The sequence below is a fragment of the Pelophylax lessonae genome (genome assembly GCF_965119305.1).
Source record: "Pelophylax lessonae genome assembly, chromosome: 6".
NCBI classification, from domain to species: Eukaryota; Metazoa; Chordata; class Amphibia; order Anura; family Ranidae; genus Pelophylax; species Pelophylax lessonae.
In genome coordinates, this window is record NC_138773.1 from 21,538,199 (window position 1) to 21,561,619 (window position 23,421).

Below are 23,421 nucleotides of genomic sequence, written 5' to 3' on the forward strand. Positions count from 1 at the left end.
CACCTGTGCAGCTATTTAGAAAAAAAAATGTCTCCGGGCCCCCTTTGTTCGGTGGGAGCAGGGGACAGTAAGTGGACTATTTTATTAGTTTCGGGTAGGTGGATTAATCCGCTGTAGCGTTCCCAGCCTGTCATGATCTATTCACATTGAAGAGGCTGGTGACTGGGCTTGAACTGTGTAGCGCGCTGCGGCGGAATAATCCTCCTAAACCCGAAATTGATAAAATAGTCCACTTACTGTCCCCGCTTCCACCTAACACAGGGGGGCCGAAGACATTTTTTCTCTATATAGCTGCACAGCGGGGGATTGTGGTCCTCCCTTGACAGTGGCCCTGCCTGCAGGATGTGGCTGCCAATGGGAATGGCGTTCCTACTGTGGAAAAAGTACAGGAACGCCGTGCCCATGCGTTCCTGCAGGACTGGTTATATACCACATTTTCTGTTAAAGTCTCATGGCAACTCCTTTTGTTAATGCACCTCCTGTGTCTTTTGATTAAAAAAAGTTTCAGATTAAAAAAACAGTAGTAGGAGGATTTGTTGAAGATCCATTGGAAAGCATTGATGATTTAGATGTAGATAATTGTTTATTCTGACGTCCTTGTCTAAATTACCTAAAAAAGCGAAAGTTGAAGGATTAAAAGAGGTGCATGGAAGCCAGCCAGCCAGCCCCCAGTCTGATGTACTCACCCTCCAGTCTGCCACCAACCAAGTAGACCTGTCTCATGATATAAAGAACAGGGGTTTAGTTGACACGCATTTACAAACGCATGTGTAAGCTGCAGAGCCACGACACGGCACCCTGTTTTACCTGCAGTCCTAACACTTCCTAATTTGAGTGTCTCCACAATGGAAGCACATGGCTGCCAATGGATGGATGGGGAACAGGTGGGAGGGGGACAGCCCAAACCTCCCCCAACCCACCACCATCCATGACTGGTCTATATCAAAACTCAAATAGTGAAGTTGTAGCGATGGTACAAACTGGGAAGGACCAGCTGAGAAGCGTTACACCTCCACCCCCTTGGTGGATACAGTATAAAACACAGATTGGGATTTTATACAGTATGAGGCACTGGCCTGAAAAGCACAGTGCCTCCATCCCTAATTTCATATTGGGGACTTTACATGAGACAAGCAGGTCATTCTATTGGTCTCCATCCCTGTATATGAAAAAACTGAGGTCAAATCAGATTGCGTCTACCAAAAACGCACGAAAATCGCACGGTGGGACTTTATATGAGGCACTTAGCTGTAGGCAAGGCGCCTCCATCCCTGGTTATATAAACAATGTAGGCTTGTAGCTTACATTGTTTATGTCTAAATTACCTTGACCCTATTGGAAGAATAATCATCCCAATTCAAGCTGCAGCTTGGATCTCTTTTGGATCTCAATATTTCTTTTAACCACTTGCCGACCAGTCACATTGACTGTACTGCGGCAAAGTGGCTCGATTCCGTCCAGCGACGTAGACCTACGTCGCTGGACTCCTCCCCTCGTTGGTGGTGCACGCGCGCCGCCGGAGGCTCGCTCCCGCTGTATTCATTCACAGCGGGAGTCGGGCCAGGGGGGGAGTGGCGGTGATCACCGCTGCTCTTCCCCGATCGGCGGGGGATCGAGTGTGGAAATTCGCCCGCTTGTGTAAACAAAGCGGGCGGATCTCCTAAGTGACAGGCAGGGTCAGATTGCAGGGTTCAGCATAGCTGAACCTGCGATCTGTCCCTGTGTCACTCAGTCACTTCCCCCCACACACGTTAGTAAGCACCAGGCATACATTAACCCCTCCCTCTCCAATAAAAATGAGCCCCTTCCCTGCCAGTGTCATTTTTACAGTAACAGTGCATATGTATAGCACTGATTACTGTAGTAATGTCACTGGTACCCCCAAAAGTGTCAAAAATGTCAGTCAAGGGTCCAATCTGTCCCCTGTAATGTCGCAGTCCCGGAAAAAAAATATCTGATCATCGCCATTACTCGTTAAAAAAAAAAACACCAAAAATGACAGAAATCTCTCCCTTAGTTAGCAAATGCAATAACTTTTGCGCAAACCAATCAAAATACGCTTATTGCGATTTTTTTTACCAAACATAGGTAGCAGAAAACAAATTGGCCTAAAATTTCATATAAAAAAATTTGAAAAATATTGTTATTTTTTCAAAATTGTCGCTCTTTTTTTATTTATAGCGCAAAAAGTAAAAATCGCACAGGTGATCAATTACCACCGAAAAAAATCTCTGTTTGTGGGGGAAAAAAAAGGACATAAATTTAATTTGGGTACTGTGTCGCACGACCGCGCAATTGTCCGTTAAAGTAACGCAGTGCCGAATCACAAAGTATGGCCTGGTCAGGAATGGGGTAAAACCTTCCGGTCATAAAGTGGTTAAAAATACACTCATTGAGAATTTTTTTGTCAAAGACATGTAGCTAAATACATTTTGGCCTAAATATATGACAAAAATTGAATATATTGGATATTTTTTAACTGTCAAAGTAGAAAAATATTGTTATTTTTTCAAAATTGGCGCGTTTTTTAATTAATATCGCAAAAAATGAAAATCGCACAGGTGATCAAATACCACCAAAAGAAAGCTCTGTTTGTGGGAAAAAAAGGACGTAAATTTTGTTTGGGTACGGCGTTGCATGACCGCGCAATTGTCCGTTAAAGTCGCACAGTGCCGAATCGCAAAAAGTGGCCTGGACGTAGGACAGCAAAATCCTCCGGTGGTAAAGTGGTTAAAGGGAACTAATTTGCCATTACAAATTTTCTTGGTTTTATTCAGCTGCTCCTGGCCAATGACATTGAAAAGTTGAGTCTCTATATCAACGACTTGTTGGGTTCAGTGGCGTAGCGTGGGGGGTGCTGCAGGTGCGGGCCGCCCTGGGCGCAATATTCAGAGGGGCGTAGTCAGGGCGGCTGTGCTGTCCCTGAAGTGTCAGTTACCGACATCCTTTTACTGAAAAGATTCAAAGGATATAGCTGCTCCACCTCTCCACTGCCTCCTCAGCCTATGGAATCACAGTGTACACGCCCCCTTCCCCAGCGCACCTTATTTGACATCAGAGCAGGAGATGCCGACAGCTGGAGAAGAGAGGAGAAGAGAGGAGAGGAGTGTACACAGTCTGCAGCCTCATAGAGGAAGGTGAGCTGGGGAAGATAAACCAAATGTATTCTTGTCAGTGCTTACCCTGCTGAGGAGGGGGAAGGGGGAGAGGCTGTGTTTCCTCTTGCAGGGATCCTCCTGTTTTTCTGAGGCTGTTAGATAGATTTCATATGTGAGTAGCAGTGCACTTCTTCTGGAGGAAGGACATGCCCTAAACTTCTCCCCCAATCTCTGCTACATCTCCCTACTCATTACCTGCCCACCCCCTCCTCTTCTGCATTACCATATCCAATGTCTGTGAGCTGCTGGAGCACTACAAGTACCAGCATGCCAGGAAATGGGGGCAGCAGCAGTGTGTTCAGTCAGGCTGATATTTAGATGGTGTGTGTGTACTTTATGTATATCGTGTGTATACTTTATATATACTGTGTGTATACTGTGTGTGTGTGCGTGTGTATACTGTATGTATACTGTGTGTGTGTGCGTGTGTATACTGTATATATACTGTGTGTGTGTGCGTGTGTATACTGTATGTATACTGTGTGTGTGTGCGTGTGTATACTGTATATATACTGTGTGTGTGTCCCCTTACTGTATATATAGTGTGTGTGTATGTGCATACTGTATGTATACTGTGTGTGTGTGTTCCATGTGTCCCCACTGCCGCTCAATGGAAGTCAATCTAACAATGGACTTCTGTTGAACAGACATGTTGGAAAAAACCCGCTCAATCAGTGGCTGTGTTGGCAACCATCCACAGAGAGGAGAAAATCCACTTGTTGCCATTTGGAACTTGAAGCAGCCAAATGGTGCACTGCTGAGCTCGGCCTTGGATCAAGCAGCAGGCTAAAACGAGAAATAAAATATAGTCCATGCAGTATTGCTTGTGCTTGAAAAGTGCTCAGTGCAAAATCCTGATGACACCTTGAGTAATTGTGCCCACACAGTGCTGTGATCCTCCACCAGATGTACCAGCCTCTCACCTGAGGAGTGTATATATGAGCATATAAGAACAAGGTGTGAATATGGCTCTCAAAGGAGCATCCTAATCACACTAGCAGCGCTCCAATGAATTCATAAAAGGATTCATAAAAACTACAATGCATATAAAACATACAATAATATATATGTAAAACAATATCCTTTGAGTGTGCTTCTAGCACCACATAAAAGAATATAAAATGATTGATGCTAGTCAAAAGTTCATATAAAGTTCATATGTTCTAGATAGAGAGTAGCCTTCACCACGGTGTTAGCCTGCGAGTAGCTATCATCGCCCATCGCTACACCTCTTCTTTGATTATAAAAGGTCCCACTGTACCAAAAGTAGTGTTACCAAAAGTAGAGGGATGTTTCTTTAACGGCCAATTAAGACGTCTTCCTTGTGACTGCTGATGTAGCAGCACTTTACACTATAATACAACACGATGATGCACCTTTAGCCCTTAATTGGGCTTTCAGCCAAAGGCAAGACATCCCTGACCCACAAAAAAGGTTCCTTCAACATGTACTAGAGTTCTGCTTATCGCACAACTACTTTTGGTACAGTGGGACCTTTTATAATCAAAGAAGAGGTGTAGCGATGGGTGCTAAATTTGCGCCAAGTCTCGCAAACCTTTTTATGGGTGAATGGGAAGATAATTTTATTTATGGCTCCCAAAGGGATGAATTGATATTGTACCGTAGATACATTGATGATCTATTCTTTGTGTGGTTGGGATCAGAAAGCTCCTTGAAAACATTCTCTGCTGAGTTGAACTCTAATCGAAATAACATCCGTTTGGAGTTCAACTGGAGCCGAGTATCCATCCATTATCTGGACGTAGAGGTGATGCTGAATGGTAACAAGCTTGACACCAGGGTGTACTTCAAACCTACTGACAGAAATGGCTATTTGCCAATTCAAAGTGGCCATCCTAGTCGGTGGTTGAGAAACATCCCTAGAGGCCAGCTGTTATGTGTCAGGAGGAACTGCATTTTGGATAGTGATTTATTTTCCCAGGCAGCAGTTATTAAGCAGAGATTTGTTGATAAGGGCTATAAGACTGATCTTTTAGACAAAGATATCCTAGAAGTCGGCAGGTTAACCCAGGATGATTGTTTGGCACCTAGTGATCGTAGCCCCAATAACAATCAAGAATGGAGCTTCATTACCTAATTCAATACACAACACAGGGAGATTGAAGATGTTGTGAGAAGACATTGGAATGTGTTGTGTATGGGTAAAATTCTACGTAAGGTGCTTCCTGCAGCCCCCTCGTTTATATATAGGAGGGGTCCGACGTTTGGAGATCAGATAGTAAAAAAAGTGTTAGACCCACCTGTCAAACCTAAGATGTTCTGGGAGGAAAGAAAAGGTTTCTTTGCGTGTCGGCATTGCAGAGCTTGCAGACAAGTACGGACACATCTGCGCAATTTTACCACTTTTCATTCCTCTGCTAATGACCAGGATTTCGAGATTAAGGATCTAATCACGTGCCATACAACACACGTGGTTTATGGCTTGGAGTGTCCATGTGGTTATATCTACATAGGACGCACCAAGAGAAAACTTGGCATTAGAGTGTCGGAACATCTAGCAAATATTAGAAAGGGATTTAAATACCACAGTGTATCCTTGCACTTTAAAAGTTACCATAATAGAGATCCATCGAATTTAAAGTTTTGGGGTATTGAGAGAGTTGATCCGATGTGGAGAGGCTCTAATAGAGTGCGAGAACTCTCCAAAAGGGAAACTCACTGGATCTTCCTCACAAATGCGTTACACCCCAATGGGTTAAATATTGATCTAGACATCAATTGCTTCATTAGCAATTACTGATAGGGATGATCGAACTTTTGAAAAGTTTGGTTCGGCCAGAACATCCGAACTACCTGAAAGTTCGGCCCGGATTTCAGAACCCCATTGAAATCAATGGGACCCGAACTTCGGTAATCAAAAAACACCATTTTAAAGCCCTAAAACCCAATAAATGCCCCTAAAAAGTGCCTAGGGTTCTGGGTCATGCCCCATTGACTATTAATCACACAAAAAAAGTTCTTAAAAATTGTCATTTTTGATAAAAAAGCCAATTATTGAAAAAATTAAAATTGGATTTCGTATCTGGGGCATTTAAAAAGTGTACCTGTGAAGTTTCAGCTCTGTAGCATGTCCAGAACCATAAAAAAAAGACATCGTTTGTATTTTGTCACTTTCAGAGCACTAATATGGCTCCGCTCCCGTCAGCATTTTTTTTTTTGCTGCAGGCGTTGATAGTGCTTTTTAGAGGACATGTTTGGAGTCAGGCATGACATCTGAACATGTCTATAGGGGTATATATATATACATACACCTATGTCTGTATATATACACCTGCACATATATAGGTGTTAAAGGAGCAGAACACTATACTTTTGCTAATTAAATAATTTGCAAATATGGCTAGGCTCCTAACACCTATAAATGTGTAAGTGTAATATACATATCAGTGTGTGTGTATATATATATACCCCTATACAGAAGTTCAGTTGTTTTGTCTGCCTCCAAAGAACCAAAAAAAATGCCCAAAAAAATGCCAGCACCAAAAAAAAAATGCCCAGGCATTTTTTTGGGCATTTTTTTGGGGTTCTTTGGAGGCAGGCAAAACATCTGAACTTCTGTATAAGGGTATATAAAACACACACACTTATATGTATATTACACTTACACATATATAGGTGTGTTGGGAGCCTAGCCATATTTGCAAATTATTTCATTAGCAAAAAAGTGTTCTGCTCCTTTCACACCTATATATGTGTATGGGTCACCCTTCCATAGCAGTCACAGTCAGTTAACCCTACACTACACTACGGTCCCCTTACACTTAACACTTTCCCTACAGAAACTGAATAAATTAAAGCTAACTATAGTGAAAAAATAGCACCTAACTACACTAGATATCCCTTTCCTCACACTAATAATTGCTAAATGACACTTTGTAACACATTGTAACAGAACAGCATTCCACTCTCTTTCATGTCCCGTATAAGAATGCTAGGAATTTGGCGGGGGCTATCTTATATACTGGGGGTATATTCACTATTGATTGGACTCTGGACCCCCTAGTCACTCCAATCACATTCCTAGCATTCTCCTGCCCCTCAATTGGCTTTTACTGATGGTTCTGGTCCAATCACTGGCTTTTAAAGCCCATTTCCTGAACCATTGCATTTTGGTCGGTTCTGGTTGCCGAATTCCGAACTTTTTGGGGAAAAAGTTCTAAATTCGGCCGAACCTCGAACAGCCAATGTTCGGGTCGAACCGATGGTCGACCCGAACCGTTCGATCATACCTAATTACTGATGTTCTATATTAATATGTCTCTATTAATTAGGTCTATATGTGTATTTTAGAGTCACCTTTCATATTTTGGGGTTTTATTTTCCTTTTTAATCAGGTTTGTTTTTTAATATATTGTGATACTACGCATTTTTTCTATATGTGGTATTTTAAAAGTCTTTACCTTTTTAGTGATGTCTATATAGTTCCAATATGTTTTTATTCATTTTTATTAGAATATTTTAATATATTCTTGATATTAGGAATGATTTTACATTATTTTAGCATGTTGATAAGGAATATGAGATGATGTAATTGACTATAATGGAGGACATATGTAAAGGGGGTTGGTGAAATTCTCGCGCTGTCCTTATGTTGTAACTGATTATCTCCTTTAATGCTGCAGGTACTGTTATTGGTAACCTACACAATACAGATACTTATAAATGTTAATGCATTCTAGTAGGTGATAAAATCATAAAATTATAAATAATAAATTATAGTGCTCTTGGGAATGGAGGTGAGCGCTTAGGACACCTAGTGGTCACTGCACGGAAGAGCACCTGCATGCAATTTTGGAAAGAAGATTTGTTTGATCACAATTTATTTAATTTATTTGAAGGACACTCTGGCACTTTAATATTTATATCACTCAATTGTATATTTATTGTGGATTCAAGAGCACTATAATTTATTATTTATAATTTTATGAGTTTATCACCTACTAGAAAGCATTAACATTTTGGCACTTTAATATTTATACCACCCAACTGTGTATTTATTGTGGATTTAAAAGCACTTTATTTTATTATTCATAATTTTATCAGTATATCACCTATTAGAGATTATTTGTGTATTGAAGAGCAGTTTAATTATTTATTATTATTGATTATTTTTATTAATTTTATTAATGATGTTGTGATGCACGTATGGATATTAGTGACACATCATATATAGAAGCACTTAGGTACCTTCATATAGTAATTTTCATATGATTTATATAATTTTCACCAAGCACCTTTAAAGCGCTGTACTCCCCCCCTGCTATAAATGGAGGACATATACCGTGGATCTGACAATAGACAGCAGTGACCTGTTATTTTGAACTAGGATTTCTATCAGGTATTATGTATTGCTGTTATAGGATGTCACCGATCATACGGATGAGTCCCATATTATCCGGACCAAGTGATCCCTGGTGTATTAGTTGCACACAGGGGGTTAATATCGATTCTGGTGAGAGGAGGACGTATTATGTCTGTATACACTGCCTGCATTAGGTTGACAGGCTGTTTACCTTCAGGGTCTGGAGGTCGTGGGCGTGTCTGGCCACTTGCATGAGGTAGAGATTGTTCCGCATGTCCTGCTCCTCCCAGCCCCGAATGAGATATTAGGAGAGTGTGATGCTGCGTGCTCGCGCCCTCCGTGGAAGTCCATAGTGACGAAACATGTAAGGGCGCGAGCACGCAGTCATCTCCAGTCACGTCTGACATCACGGTCCCGGAACTCGCTGTCTCCTGGCTCCGAACGGTGAGTCTGACATGGACACAAGATGCCAACTGATTATATGCAGTTTACATGCTTTATTCAAGTGATTCACATGTGAGTGCAATACTTTGGGAAATGGGAAGTTAAATAAATGTGTTTTTGCGGAATTACACTATTGGTCCCCTTTGTTTGCTTCACATGATATGCATATCGGTATGTATTTGATGCTGGTGGATGTTGGATTGAGTATTTGACCGCCAATATTGCCGGATAGGAGGTGCTGGTTCCCAGGTTTAAAGTCTTCACTCACTCTTGGGTCCGGTGGATGCTGGAACGAGCCACGCTGACCGCCTCCATTGCCAAATAGTAGTTTCTGGATTCCATGATAATGCTGCTTATATTCTTGGGTCCGGTGAGTGTGCATTACTAGGGGGACACTCTTTTGGTGTGGTGAAGGTGATCCAGCTACTCGCAGGCTAACACCGTGGTGAAGGCTACTCTCTATCTGGAACATATGAACTTTATATGAACTTTTGACTAGCATCAATCATTTTATATTCTTTTATGTGGTGCTAGAAGCACACTCAAAGGATATTGTTTTACATATATATTATTGTATGTTTTATATGCATTGTAGTTTTTATGAATCCTTTTATGAATTCATTGGAGCGCTGCTAGTGTGATTAGGATGCTCCTTTGAGAGCCATATACACACCTTGTTCTTATTGATTTTATTTATAGCAGCTGCCATCTTATATAGTAGCTTTCTGATAGCGCTGGGTGAGTGGGCAGTTTTTAATCCCTTACTCCTTTTTATTATATATGAGCATATAAATCCATCAGGCAACCTCCAGGGATATAAGCCGTCACTGGGAAGAAGGTATGGACTCAAAGCACCTCTCTCCACTGCACACTGTGGTCATCTCCAATCCCCCAAATGGTATGAGAAGGGACAGACCATAGTGTGATACTGTATGAACTTTCACATTTATTGTAATAGATAAAAGCCACTCACTTGATAGAAGACATATTCCAGCATAAAATACAATGCAATTGGCGTCCAAGCGCTGCTGTTCCGCTTCCTAATTGACTGCTGGTGACGTCAGACTCTCCTCCCTCCCTTCCGCACGCGTTACGTCCCTCGGGGCGGGACTTCCACAGGTAAGGGGGGGGGGGGCGCAAATTACTTGCCTTGCCCCGGGCACTGACAACCCAAGCTACTCCACTGGTTGGGTTAGAGATGCTTGCTCCTCTTGTAGATACTGAATTGTCACAAGTTAACTCCACTTTTGTGGAAAACAAAACAGTAAATTAAAAAAAAATAATAATAATATAACATATAGAATTGTTACACAAGTCACATTGTAATTGAATGTTTTTGAAAATTTACCTTTTCTTTTCAATCTACAGAGCTGTAATTTTCTGTGAAATTCAATATGGCCGCCAGGAATGTGTACAGAAAGCTCCCAAGGTATGTAATTTCCCACTAATTGGTTCACTTATTTTCCCAGAAGTCAGCATGAAGAATACAAGTCAGAATCCAGGCATCCCTTGCAACATGTAAGTTTTAGTGAGATACTCCCAAAAGGAAATCACATCCAAAGGGATGCAGACCCTGCCACGCACGCCACGTGTACATAGACAGGGAATAACCATTTGACCCCTTACATGCTGCCCAGGCCTGAGGGACCCAGACATGCATCATTGCAGGATTTATCATTTAACCCCTTGAATGCCAAATGCCCTGGTCTGAGGGACATGCATTTCATTGCAGGATTCATCATTAAACCTCTTGCATGCCAAATGCTCAGAGGGGACAAATGCAAGATCATCACTTAATTCCTTACATGCTGAATGCTCAGCAGGGCATAGGCAGGATCACTGAACTCATTACATGCCTTAGTTTGACATGTAGCGAGTTAAGTGATTGTGCCAGTGTCCTGCTGAGCATTTGGCATGTGAGGAGCTAAGTGATGATCTTGCCAGTGTTCCCGCTAGGCACTCTGCATGAAATGATAGCAGAGAAGGATCTGGGTGTTCTGGTAGATCATAAGCTTAATAATAGCATGCAATGCCAAGCTGCTGTTTCCAAAGCAAACAAAATCCTTTCTTGTATTTAAAGTGTTTCTTACCCAAGCACTTTATATTCCTGATATGTGATTGCTGTACCATGTACTTTCCTGTTAGTCACTCTGCTTTCCAATTAAAAACTGACCACACCTAGGTGTAATAACACACCGTGGTCAGTTCTATAGCTATGCTGGGTGGGAAGAGACTTATAGAGTGCTAAAAGCCCGCGGGTTAGGGGGCAGAAATTACTTGCCTTGCCCCGGGTGCTGACAACCCACGCTACGCCACTGCTGCCACGTTCGTCATTAGAGCCCTGCAGGTGCAGCAGCTGTTTGATAATTATGAAGCCAATCCCATTAGATTCACTTAGCACATGGACACAGACCAACAAACAATGATTTCTTCAGAATAACAAAGTTTGCTAAAGTCTTTGCAATGTACACAGATCACCCAGAGGGGAATGTTTTTTTTTTTCTCAACAAAGATGGAGTTACTCTTTAAATGAAATGAGCATTTATTGATAATCTGTATAACATTAGTTTTAAAGTCCCCATTTTGGGTAAAAAGAGTAGGTATTAATCGCACACATAATCCTCTTGGCATAGGCGTGCGCACAGGGTGTGCCGGGTGTGCCTTGGCACACCCTAATCACCTAGTGCACATTAGCATTATCGCTCTGAGTGCAGGCGGGGAGATGGGAAAGATCTCACTCTTACCAGCTCAGCCATAAGAAGTGCTAAAGCACTTTTCTTTCATTGTGCCAGCAGGGAGATGAATGCACCGGGGCCATATACATGTAGACACACACATGCATGTGTGTTTAACCACTTGCCGACTGCCTAACGCCGATCTACGTCGGCAGTCAGCCCCTCACAGGCAAAGTGACGTAGGGCTACGTCACTAGCTTGTGAGGGTCTAGGGAGCGAGCGCGCGCCCCCGGAGGCGCGCTCCCGCTCCCGCGTGGTCACGGACCCCCCGGCGCGTGTGACCAGCGGACCCGATGTCCGCCGGTCACTCGGCGATTGGCGGGGGAGAGGGAGAATGTCAGGCAGCTTGTGTAAACAAGCCACCTGTCATTCTCCTCGCTGTAAAGACACTAATCACACGGATCTAGTATGTAGATCCGTTGATCAGTGTCCTTACAGCTAAAGCCACAGCCAATCACAGTAGAAAGCACGCCCCTAGGGACACACACAGCCCCTCCCTCCCAAATAAAGTTAACCCCTTCACTACCAGTGTATTTTTACAGTAACAGTGCATATGTACAGTGGGTACGGAAAGTATTCAGACCCCCTTAAATTTTTCACTCTTTGTTATATTGCAGCCATTTGCTAAAATCATTTAGGTTCATTCTTCTTCCTCATGAATGTACACATAGCACCCCATACTGACAGAAAAACACAGAATTGTTGACATTGTTGCAGATTTATTAAAAAAGAAAAACTGAAATATCACATGGTCCTAAGTATTCAGACCCTTTGCTCAGTATTTAGTAGAAGCCCCCTTTTGATCTAATACAGCCAGGAGTCTTTTTGGGAAAGATGCAACAAGTCTTTCACACCTGGATTTGGGGATCCTCTGCCATTCCTCCTTGCAGATCCTCTCCAGTTCTGTCAGGTTGGATGGTAAACGTTGGTGGACAGCCATTTTTAGGTCTCTCCAGAGATGCTCAATTGGGTTTAAGTCAGGGCTCTGGCTGGGCCATTCAAGAACAGTCACGGAGTTGTTGTGAAGCCACTCCTTCGTTATTTTAGCTGTGTGCTTAGGGTCATTGTCTTGTTGGAAGGTAAACCTTCGGCCCAGTCTGAGGTCCAGAGCACTCTGGAGAAGGTTTTTGTCCAGGATATCCCTGTACTTGGCCGCATTCATCTTTCCCTCGATTGCAACCAGTCGTCCTGTCCCTGCAGCTGAAAAACACCCCCACAGCATGATGCTGCCACCACCATGCTTCACTGTTGGGACTGTATTGGACAGGTGATGAGCAGTGCCTGGTTTTCTCCACACATACCGCTTAGAATTAAGGCCAAAAAGTTCTATTTTGGTCTCATCAGACCAGAGAATCTTATTTCTCACCATCTTGGAGTCCTTCAGGTGTATGTTTTTTAGCAAACTCCATGCGGGCTTTCATGTGTCTTACACTGAGGAGAGGCTTCCGTCGGGCCACTCTGCCATAAAGCCCCGACTGGTGGAGGGCTGCAGTGATGGTTGACTTTCTACAACTTTCTCCCATCTCCTGACTGCATCTTTGGAGCTCAGCCACAGTGATCTTTGGGTTCTTCTTTACCTCTCTCACCAAGGCTCTTCTCCCCCGATAGCTCAGTTTGGCCGGACGGCCAGCTCTAGGAAGGGTTCTGGTCGTCCCAAACATCTTCCATTTGAGGATTATGGAGGCCACTGTGCTCTTAGGAACCTTAAGTGCAGCAAAAATCTTTTTGTAACCTTGGCCAGATCTGTGCCTTGCCACAATTCTGTCTCTGAGCTCTTCAGGCAGTTCCTTTGACCTCATGATTCTCATTTGCTCTGACATGCATTGTGATCTGGAAGGTCTTATATAGACAGGTGTGTGGCTTTCCTAATCAAGTCCAATCAGTATAATCAATCACAGCTGGACTCAAATGAAGGTGTAGAACCATCTCAAGGATGATCAGAAGAAATGGAAAGCACCTGAGTTAAATATATGAGTGTCACAGCAAAGGGTCTGAATACTTAGGACCATGTGATATTTCAGTTTTTCTTTTTTAATAAATCTGCAACAATGTCAACAATTCTGTGTTTTTCTGTCAGTATGGGGTGCTATGTGTACATTCATGAGGAAGAAGAATGAACTTAAATGATTTTAGCAAATGGCTGCAATATAACAAAGAGTGAAAAATTTAAGGGGGTCTGAAAACTTTCCGTACCCACTGTATAGCACTGATTACTGTAGAAATGTCACTGGGACCCCCAAAAGTGTCACAAATGTCAGTCAAGGGTCCGATCTGTCCGCCCCAATGTCGCAGTACCGCAAAAAAAAAATCGCAGATCGCCGCCATTACACGTTAAAAAAAAAACAACAAAAATGACAAAAATCTTTCCCTTTGTTAGTAAACGCGATAACTTTTGCGCAAACCAATCAAAATATGCTTTTTGTGATTTTGTTTACCAAACATATGTAGCATAAAACAAATTTGCCAAAAATGTTAAAAAATTTTGATTTTTACATTTTTTTGGGGGGAATTTCATATAAAAAAATGTGAAAAATATTGCTATTTTTGCAAAATTTACGCTCTTTTTTTGTTTATAGCGCGTGATCAAAAAATCGCACAGGTGATCAAATACCACCAAAAGAAAGCTCTGTTTGTGGGAAAAAAAGGACGCCAAATTTGTTTAGGTACAGTGTCGCACGACCGCGCAATTGTCCGTTAAAGTCACGCAGTGCCGAATCGCAAAATACCCCCTGGTCAGGAAGGGGGTAAAATCTTCCGGGGCTTAAGTGGTTAATATTTGAGGGGCACACCCTAATGCAATAGGCTGCGCACACCTATGCCTCTTGGAATCACCTGCAATTTATAATATTCAGCCAGCGGCACTTCATTCAGTAACATAGTAATCAATCTTTGAGACGGTTTCTCCAATTTAAGTGTAAAGTGGCGTACACTCTATAAGAAAATCAGGCAAATAATTGTCTGAATTTTCCTCACTGTTTTACAGCAAGTCGGAGCCGAGGAAGAAAATAATGTACGAAAATTCTCGTACGACAAAGGTTTTTTATTTTCAAAGAATTTTATTGAGTTTTAACACAAAAATACAGTACAGAAGATACTTGATTTTAAAAATTAATTAAAAGGTACAATGCATCTGTGAAAACTAAGAACATGACAGGGAACATGAAAATGTTGTGAAGCGCCAAGTGGAGAGGGAAATACATTAATGAAAGAAAATGACAGCAATTGATACATAAATACGTAATTATTGAGATTTCAAAGGAATACACAAGTCATAAAAAGTAGGATTAGGTATGTATTAGAAACAAGCTCTTGATCTAATAATATGGGAAAAAGGGGGGCATTTAGCCCCCCGTTTTCTTATGGGATGGCGGAAGGGGTCAATTGAAGCCAATTAATGGTCAATTACTAGTAATAGGTCAAGGGGATTTAGTATAGGATTCTCTGAGGCATTGGGAATTTGAACTATTGACTCCTTAGCTAAAGTCGGCACTTTTTTCCTGCTTCAAATTCCCGCCTTTTAGTAGCTGGGTAGTTTTAGACAGGTATCTAGGTAGATTAGGTTTACCTCTATTTTGGTAAACAAATGAGGGTCCTTCCCGCTCCTTTTTCCCACCCCAAAAGCCCGCTCAAACCAGCTTTTTGGGCTATATAATCAGCTGTTCAAGACTGTGAGGGTCAATCTGTTCTGGAAATCCTCTGATCCCAATTTTCCCCTCCCTCCCCTTGTTTGTCGTGGCCATAATTATTACGTGGTAAGGTCACCTCTATGTTTCGAGGGGGACAATGTTATTTTCTGTTTTAATTTATGGATAAATTAAGTTAAATAGGTTATTTGGTTGATACGGCCCAAGTTGTGATGACTGGGTTGTTTGTTATGTGATTTACTGTGTTATGTTTATTATATTAAACCAGTAATAAACGGCCGCGGCCTTATTTTGCCAAAACACAAGTGTCTTTGTGCCTATTTTATTATTTATTAATAGTTATGTTATTTATGATAATATTTTAAGTATAGCATCCTTCCTGCCATTCAATAAAGAGTTACAATAACACAGGTTAATTTGTTATCCGGAGTGTGCTATATTAAGGCATTCCTGTATTTTTGGCCTCTGAATGATAAAGGTTGATGTATAACAGTATGTATGAAGAAGAAGGGTAATATAAGGCTGAGGAGCCCAATGGGAAGATAAAAGGGAGATGGGGTGGTGAGCGAAGATACTTGAGAATAAGGGGGGGGGGGGCGGTTGTATGTTAAAGGGGAAGTGGGGCAATAGGAGGGGGATGGAGCAAGGGCTGCTATTAATGAGCATCAATAATCTAAGATACTGTATGTTGGTCAGGTGTCACTTAGAAAGTGCAGGGGAGGTGATATCAGGTATATTGATTGGGGTAAGGGACAATTGCTGTGCGCACGGGGATGCCAGCAGCGCTGCCCGCTTCCCTCCTTCTCTCCCCCTCTGGCTGCTGCTGCGGGCACACACAGGCGGATGTTTTAGAATGAGCAGGGGAAGGGGCCAGTAAATATGTGATTTACTAGCCCCTTCCCTTTTTGAATGAACACAGTGAGTGATCAGTACCGTGTTAACCACTTGCCGACCGCCCGCTGCAGATATACAGCAACAGGATGAGGGTGAGCGGGGATGGCGATGCACAGGGGCCGGCGGCCGCGATTGCCGCCGGCCACCCACAATCGCTGAGAGAGAAGGACGGTCAGCTGTAGTAAACACAGCTGACCGTTATTCTCGAGGAAATGATCACAGAGCGCCTGTAAACCTTCTATATAGGAACACAGGTCTCTGTGATCATTTCACAAGCCCATCCCCCCCACAGTTAGTAAACACTCCCCTAGGCTTACATTTAACCCCTTGATCACCCACTAGGTTAACCCCTTCCCTCCCAGTGTCATTTTTACAGTAACAGTGCATATTGTTAGCACTGATTACTGTAGTAATGTCACTGGTCCCCCCAAAAGTGTAAAAAATGTCAGTCAGGGGTCCGATCTGTCTGCCACAATGTCGCAGTCCTGCTAAAAATCGCAGATCGCCGCCATTACTAGTAAAAAAAATGACATAAATCTTTCTCCTAGTTTGTAGACGTGATAAACCAATCAAAATACGCTTATTACATTTTTTTTCACCAAAAATATGTAGCAGAATTCAAATTGGCCTAAAATGATGAAAAAATTTTGATTTTTAATGGATTTTTTTTGGAATGTTATATAGCAGAATGTGGAAAATATAGTTTTTTTTTTTTTCTTTTTTCAGAATTGTCGCTCTTTTTTTGTTTATAGCGCAAAAAATAAAAATCGCAGAGGTGATCAAATACCCTTAAAAGTAGGCTCTATTTGTGGGAAAAAAGAGCATCATTTTTATTTGCGTACATCGCAATTTTCCGTTAAAGTAACCCAGTGCCGAATCACAAAAAATGGCCTGTGATTAACGGGGCAAATCCTTCCGGTCCAAAAAGTGCACACCATAATGCAATGGGCTGCACACACCTATGGTTTGTCTCTTCAGAAGTTTGCTTTTGGAAGGTCAGAATTAGCTGTCCAAAGTTGTGTACACACTATATGAAAATCGTTCCTCGAGTGAAAATGTTCGCCCATTTTTCTTATACTGTGTACGAGCCATAAGTTGTAGAGATGATGTTTGTACCAAGAAATCTCTAGATCCCACTGTAGCTGTGAAAATCTGAGATGCCTCCTCCTTGGTGTATGAGAATGTCCCACTCGCAGCCATCTCTCTGAAGGTTCCTGCATAACCTGCGCACACTCAATTGGGTATAAACTGTACAGTTGTGTTCAAAATTATTCAACCCCCCCAATGCTGTAAAGGGTTTAGGGACTTTAGTGTACATTTGTAATTGTATTCAGAATGAAATCCTACAAAGACTTTTTAAAGAACCATATTGAACTAAAATTATATCAATTGGTTTTGTAATACAGTAGTAAATGTTTCTTTTGTGAATTCTTCATTGACACAATTATTCAACCCCTTAAAGACTACCACTCTGAAGAACAGAGGTTCATTGAAGTGTTTTCAATCAGGTATTGAAAACACCTGTGGATGTCAGGGAGCAGCAATAAAGCCTAATAAGCACCAATTAGGCAGCTTTAAAATGACTGCGATACTCAGCTCCTTCTAGACATTTACTGGTGTGGTTACAAACATGGTGAAGTCAAGAGAATGGTCCAGGAAGACAAGAGAAGAGGTGATTACTCTTCACAGGAAGGGCAATGGCTATAAGAAGATTGCAAAGATGTTAAACATACCAAGAGACACCATAGGAAGCATCATTCGCAAATTCAAGGCAAAGGGCACTGTTGAAACGCTACCTGGTCGTGGCAGAAAGAAGATGCTGACTTTGACTGCTGTGCCCTACCTGAAGCGTAGAGTGGAGAAAAGTCCCCGTATGACTGCTGAAGAACTGAGAAAAGATTTGTCAGATGTGGGTACTGAAGTTTCTGCTCAGACAATACGGCGCACACTGCGTAATGAAGGCCTCCATGCCAGAACTCCCAGGCGCACCCCCTTGCTGTCTCCAAAGAATAAGAAGAGTCGACTGCAGTATGCCAAATGTCATGTGGATAAACCACAGAAGTTTTCTGTGGACTGATGAAACAAAATTAGAACTGTTTGGGCCCATGGATCAATGCTATGTTTGGAGGAGGAAGAACAAGGCCTATGAAGAAAAGAACACCTTGCCTACTGTAAAGCATGGCAGGGGGTCAATCATGCTTTGGGGCTGTTTTGCTTCTGCAGGTACAGGGAAGCTTCAGCGTGTGCAAGGTACCATGAATTCTCTTCAGTACCAGGAGATATTGGATGACAATGTGATGCAGTCCGTCACAAACCTGAGGCTTGGGAGACCTTGGACCTTTCAACAGGACAATGATCCCAAGCAAACCTCCAAGTCCACTAGAGCATGGTTGCAGATTAAAGGCTGGAACATTTTGGAGTGGCCATCACAGTCACCAGACTTAAATCCGATTGAGAACCTCTGATGGGACTTAAAGAAAGCAGTTGCAGTGCACAAGCCTAAGAATGTGACTGAACTGGAGGCTTTTGCCCATGACGAATGGGTGAAGATACCCGTAGATCGCTGCAAGACACTTGTGTCAAGCTATGCTTCACGTTTAAAAGCTGTTATAACTGTAAAAGGATGTTGTACTAAGTACTAAGATTGAATGTCACTTGGGGGTTGAATAAAACTGATAATGATGTGAGCACAGAAAAGACATTTGTGGTTATTTCATTATAAATGTTATGTTATATTTGTCTGACCTCGAACAGGCCAAAACAATCAATTTCAGTGGGGGTTGAATAATTTTGAACACAACTGTGTATATATATATATATATATATATATATATATATATATATAAAAGAAACAAAAAAACCTGCAGGGCAATGCCATAATGTGCTAGTATGCATCGCATATTAGCACATTATGAAATACTTACTTTAGAACTAAGCCCCCCACACACTCGCCCAGACACCACTGAGGCAGTCGACATCTTCCCTTGGCGTCTCTTCCGGGTTCAGCGGCTCTGGCGCTGTGAGAGGCCGGAGCCGCGATGACGTCACTCCTGCACATGCGCGCGGGAGTTTCACTTTCCGGCAAGTAGCTCTGAAGGTCCGCGGGCTGCATGCAGGGTAAATATCTCCTAAACCTTGCAAGTTTAAGAGATATTAATTTTACCTACAGGTAAGCCTTATTATAGGCTTACCTGTAGGTAAAAATTAAAAAGCGAAGTATATTACTGCTTTAAATAAATACAGTGGCATGATCTTTATATATATATATATATACACATGCAGCACCCTCCTAGGTAGGTGCTAGGAAAGAGCATATTGTGGCCCTGTCTGCTTATCAGGGGGGTCTGATCATTCACCTAGGCTGTCATGTGTTTCCAGGTGTGTCTATTGAGCTTTGGGAGTCTCCCCACTGTATCCAATGAGGGCACCAGTGGAGGAAACCTGACCAATAGCACACCAGGGCTTATATAAATCTCAGTGGGCGGAACCTGCCGCAGTGCACCCTGGGCTGGGGTATAAGTCTGAGGGGAGCACATGACAGAGTGTGGTGGGAAGCAGAGTCCCAGGAGGAGAGTGACGGCTGTCTCTCCTCCTGTTAGCGCTAGTGAGGGTGTCCTGGGCAGTCGGCCTAGAGGACGAAGGTTGAGCTGAGCTGCAGAGAGGGATCCAGTGTGCTGTGGACCGAGCAGCTAGGCAAAAAGTTTCCAGGAAAAACAGTATTGTGAGTACTCAAAACTGCCCAGGGGTCTGCCTAGGATAAGGGACCACTCCCGAAGGCAAGAGGGATCCGGGAGCCAGCTAACCAGTAGAGGAAGGCTTAGAAAAAGGGGGTGCCAGAGTCTAAGCCCTGAAGTGTTCAGCAGCGCAGAAGTCATACAAGTAGCTACCTCAGCAAGGAGTGCTTAAGGCTGCATTCACATGTCAGCGTATGGATCGCGGGCAGAATCGCTGCGATTCCGCCCGCGATCCGGAGATCATTGCAAATCGCGGGACGCCTGTGCGTTGCCTGTGATTTGCAATAGCACCCCAAACGCTGAGCGATGTTGCCACTATTTCCGCCTGCCGAATCGCGGTAACATCGCGCAAAAAAAAATCGCGGGACACATTACGCCCAAAAAAGTACAAGAGCTTCTTCGGATTGCGTTTTTTTGTGCGATGTTACACCAGCTGCACATCAAATCAAGATCTCTCCTTGTCCACATACATGTATAAATATGCTCACGCCAGTATAGTCCTATGCCTGAGATATTTCTTCAATGCTTGGATTAAACCTTTACAGCAGTCGGAACACCTTATGTTCAGATTCCTTTGCATGTAAAAATGACACCTTCCTCCACCAGAGGAGAATCCGGGTAGTTCCATATAATGGAAGTCTAAGGTGAGTGTATACACCTTAGAAGTCTAAGGTGAGTATACACTCACCTTAGACTTCCATTATATGGAACTACCAGGATTTGCTCATTTTTTGTTTATAGCACAAAAAGCACAAAAAATAAAAATCGAACAGGTCAAATACCATCAAAAGAAAGCTCTATTTGTGGGAAAAACGGACATCAATTTGCGTACAGCGTTGCGCGACTGCGCAATTGTCAGGTAAAATATCGCAGTGCCGAATCGCAAAATATGGCCTGGTCATTAACGGGGAAAATGTTCCGGTCCAGAAGTGGTTAAGCCAAATTCCAGGTAATACTTTTTAAAGCAGTTGCAGAAAACAGTGTTGCTCCTTTTGGGATAAAGTTTTTATATAAATAAATAAAAGCCAATCATTGTTAGCACTCCTTCCAGTGGTAAATGGTTTGTATCAGCCCTCTAACTACTACATCTGCATGATAGCTTGTTCTGTTGAAAAACACCAGGTTTACTATAAGGAAAAAGAAAACTAAAACAGCCATCAGATTTAAGAATTGGTAAGCTGCAATATAGTAAATGTTTGCTTTTGGGTTTAATTCTGCTTTACGTATCATAAGCCTCCCCCAGGGTAGCACCCTCTTAGCTCAGAGTAGGCTGCTAGGTAAATTTAGTTTAGGTCCCTGTAAACAGCGGAGAAGGGGTTGGTTGCTTTTGGCTGCTCTGTGTTTTACAGGTTGATGTTCTGCTACTTTCCCCTGTCTTCTAGAGGCTTCTAGAGCTATAGTGGGAGGGAGAGGAGGACACGCAGCCTGAATATTTATGAGACTCCAACCAATCCTTAGGGAGGTTAACGGAAAGGTGGAAGGAGAGCCAATAAATAGTCAGAGACCTGTGCAGCAGGGTGCAGTGTTCCTGGGTCCAGTCCTGCAGGAAGAAACCCCTGTGCCGAAGTTCTGCCCCTGGGTCAGGAGAGCTGGAGAAGTCAGAATGAAGACATTGAAGTCCCAGCTAGGCTTAGCTGGGGGTCCACCAAATAATTCTTGCCCGGTGATTGAGCTGGGTCAGAAGGAAACCTACTGGAGAGTAGGGATGATCGAACTTTTGAAAAGTTTGGTTCGGCCAGAACATCCGAACTTTCCGAAAGTTCGGCCCAGATTTCAGAACCCGATTGAAATCAATGGGACCCGCACACTCCCTTAATCAAAAAACACAATTTTAAAGCCCTAAAACCCAATAAATGCCCCTAAAAAGTGCCTAGGGTTCTGGGTCATGCCTCAGGGACTATGAATCACACAAAAAAAAGTTCTTAAAAATTGTCATTTTTGATAGAGAGACAATTATTGAAAAAAAAAAAAGATTTTTTGATTTTGACTGGATTTAGTATCTGGGGGGTCTAAAAAGTGTACCTGTGAAGTTTCAGCTCTGTAGCATGTCCAGAACCATACAAAAAAGAGATTGTTTGTATTATGTCACTGAAAGAGCAGGGATATGGCTCCGCTCTTTTCACACCTTGCCGGTTTAGTAGCAAGCATTTTTTTTGGCATTTTTTGGGGTCTTTTGAGGCAGGCAAAACATCTGAACTTGTGTATAGGGGTATATATAGACACATACTTATATGTATATATACCCATACACATATATAGGTGTGATAGTAGCAGAACACTATACTTTTGCTAATTATTTCATTAGCGCAAGTATAGTGTTCTGCTCTTTTCACACCTATATATGTGTATGGGTATATATACATATAAGGGTGTGTGTGTATATATATACCCCTATACACAAGTTCAGATGTTTTGCCTGCCTCCAAAGAACCCAACAAAATGCCCAAAAAAATGCCTGCAAGAACAAACCTGGGAAATTTTTTTGGCGCTGGCATTTTTTTGGGTTCTTTGGAGGCAAGCAAAACATATGAACTTCACACACACTGATATGTATTTTACACTTACACATATATAGGTGTGTTAGCCCCCCCCCCCCTCGACATTGCAAACCTAAAATGCCCGTATGCTGTAGTAAACAGTGCAAATATCAATATTTTAAATTATAAACATGTAGATAGCGCTATTTGCAAGGTGTTTAAGTTAAACAAAAGCCATATTTCTCCATTTACAAGAAGGTCAGGTTAATATAACCCAGCCAGCAAAGAGTTCCTCCTTACATCGGAGTCATGCTTCCTTGCCACCTGACAAACACCCTCTAAAAAGTGATCCATTGTGGTTCACTCTTTAGAGGGCAACACTAGTGTACCCTAATTTACAGCAATGCCCCTCAGATGTGTCACTCCAAACGTGCTTGGTATTAGTCCCAGTTCACATATATGCGATGCGGGAACCCTGCAAATCCACTGTGGGGTCCCGCATTCAACTCGCAGGCAGTTCACACTGCCATATACAAATTGCTGGGGCTGTTAATACCAAGTTAACCACACCCCCAGATCAGTTAGCATATTGCAGTGCGAACTGTCAGTTCCAACATGAATCGGATCGCATGGGTGTGAACACCCATGCGATCTGATCCTGGTGCGGACCCAAAAAAGGGTCCTGTGCGAGTTGTGTCCCAATGCGATGCGAATGCAGCCATACAATGTGTATGGCTGAATTTGCATTGCACACACATCGCATGTGATTTGCACAGAATGTGAACTGGCGCTAAGACAATTCAAATGCAGCATTGTTAGTCCCCCCCCTCCCCCAGTACCTGGTCTGGACGCAGTCTTCTACCTGCAGCCTGGATGCAGGGCTTGTCCTACAGGTGGTTCCTCCTGGAGCTGGGAGCCCAGAGACCAGCTGAGCACTGCTGATACTTCTGGTCCTCTCCCTTCCTTCTGGGCACCACTTAGATAATCCCCCACCTGTGCAGCTATTTAGAAA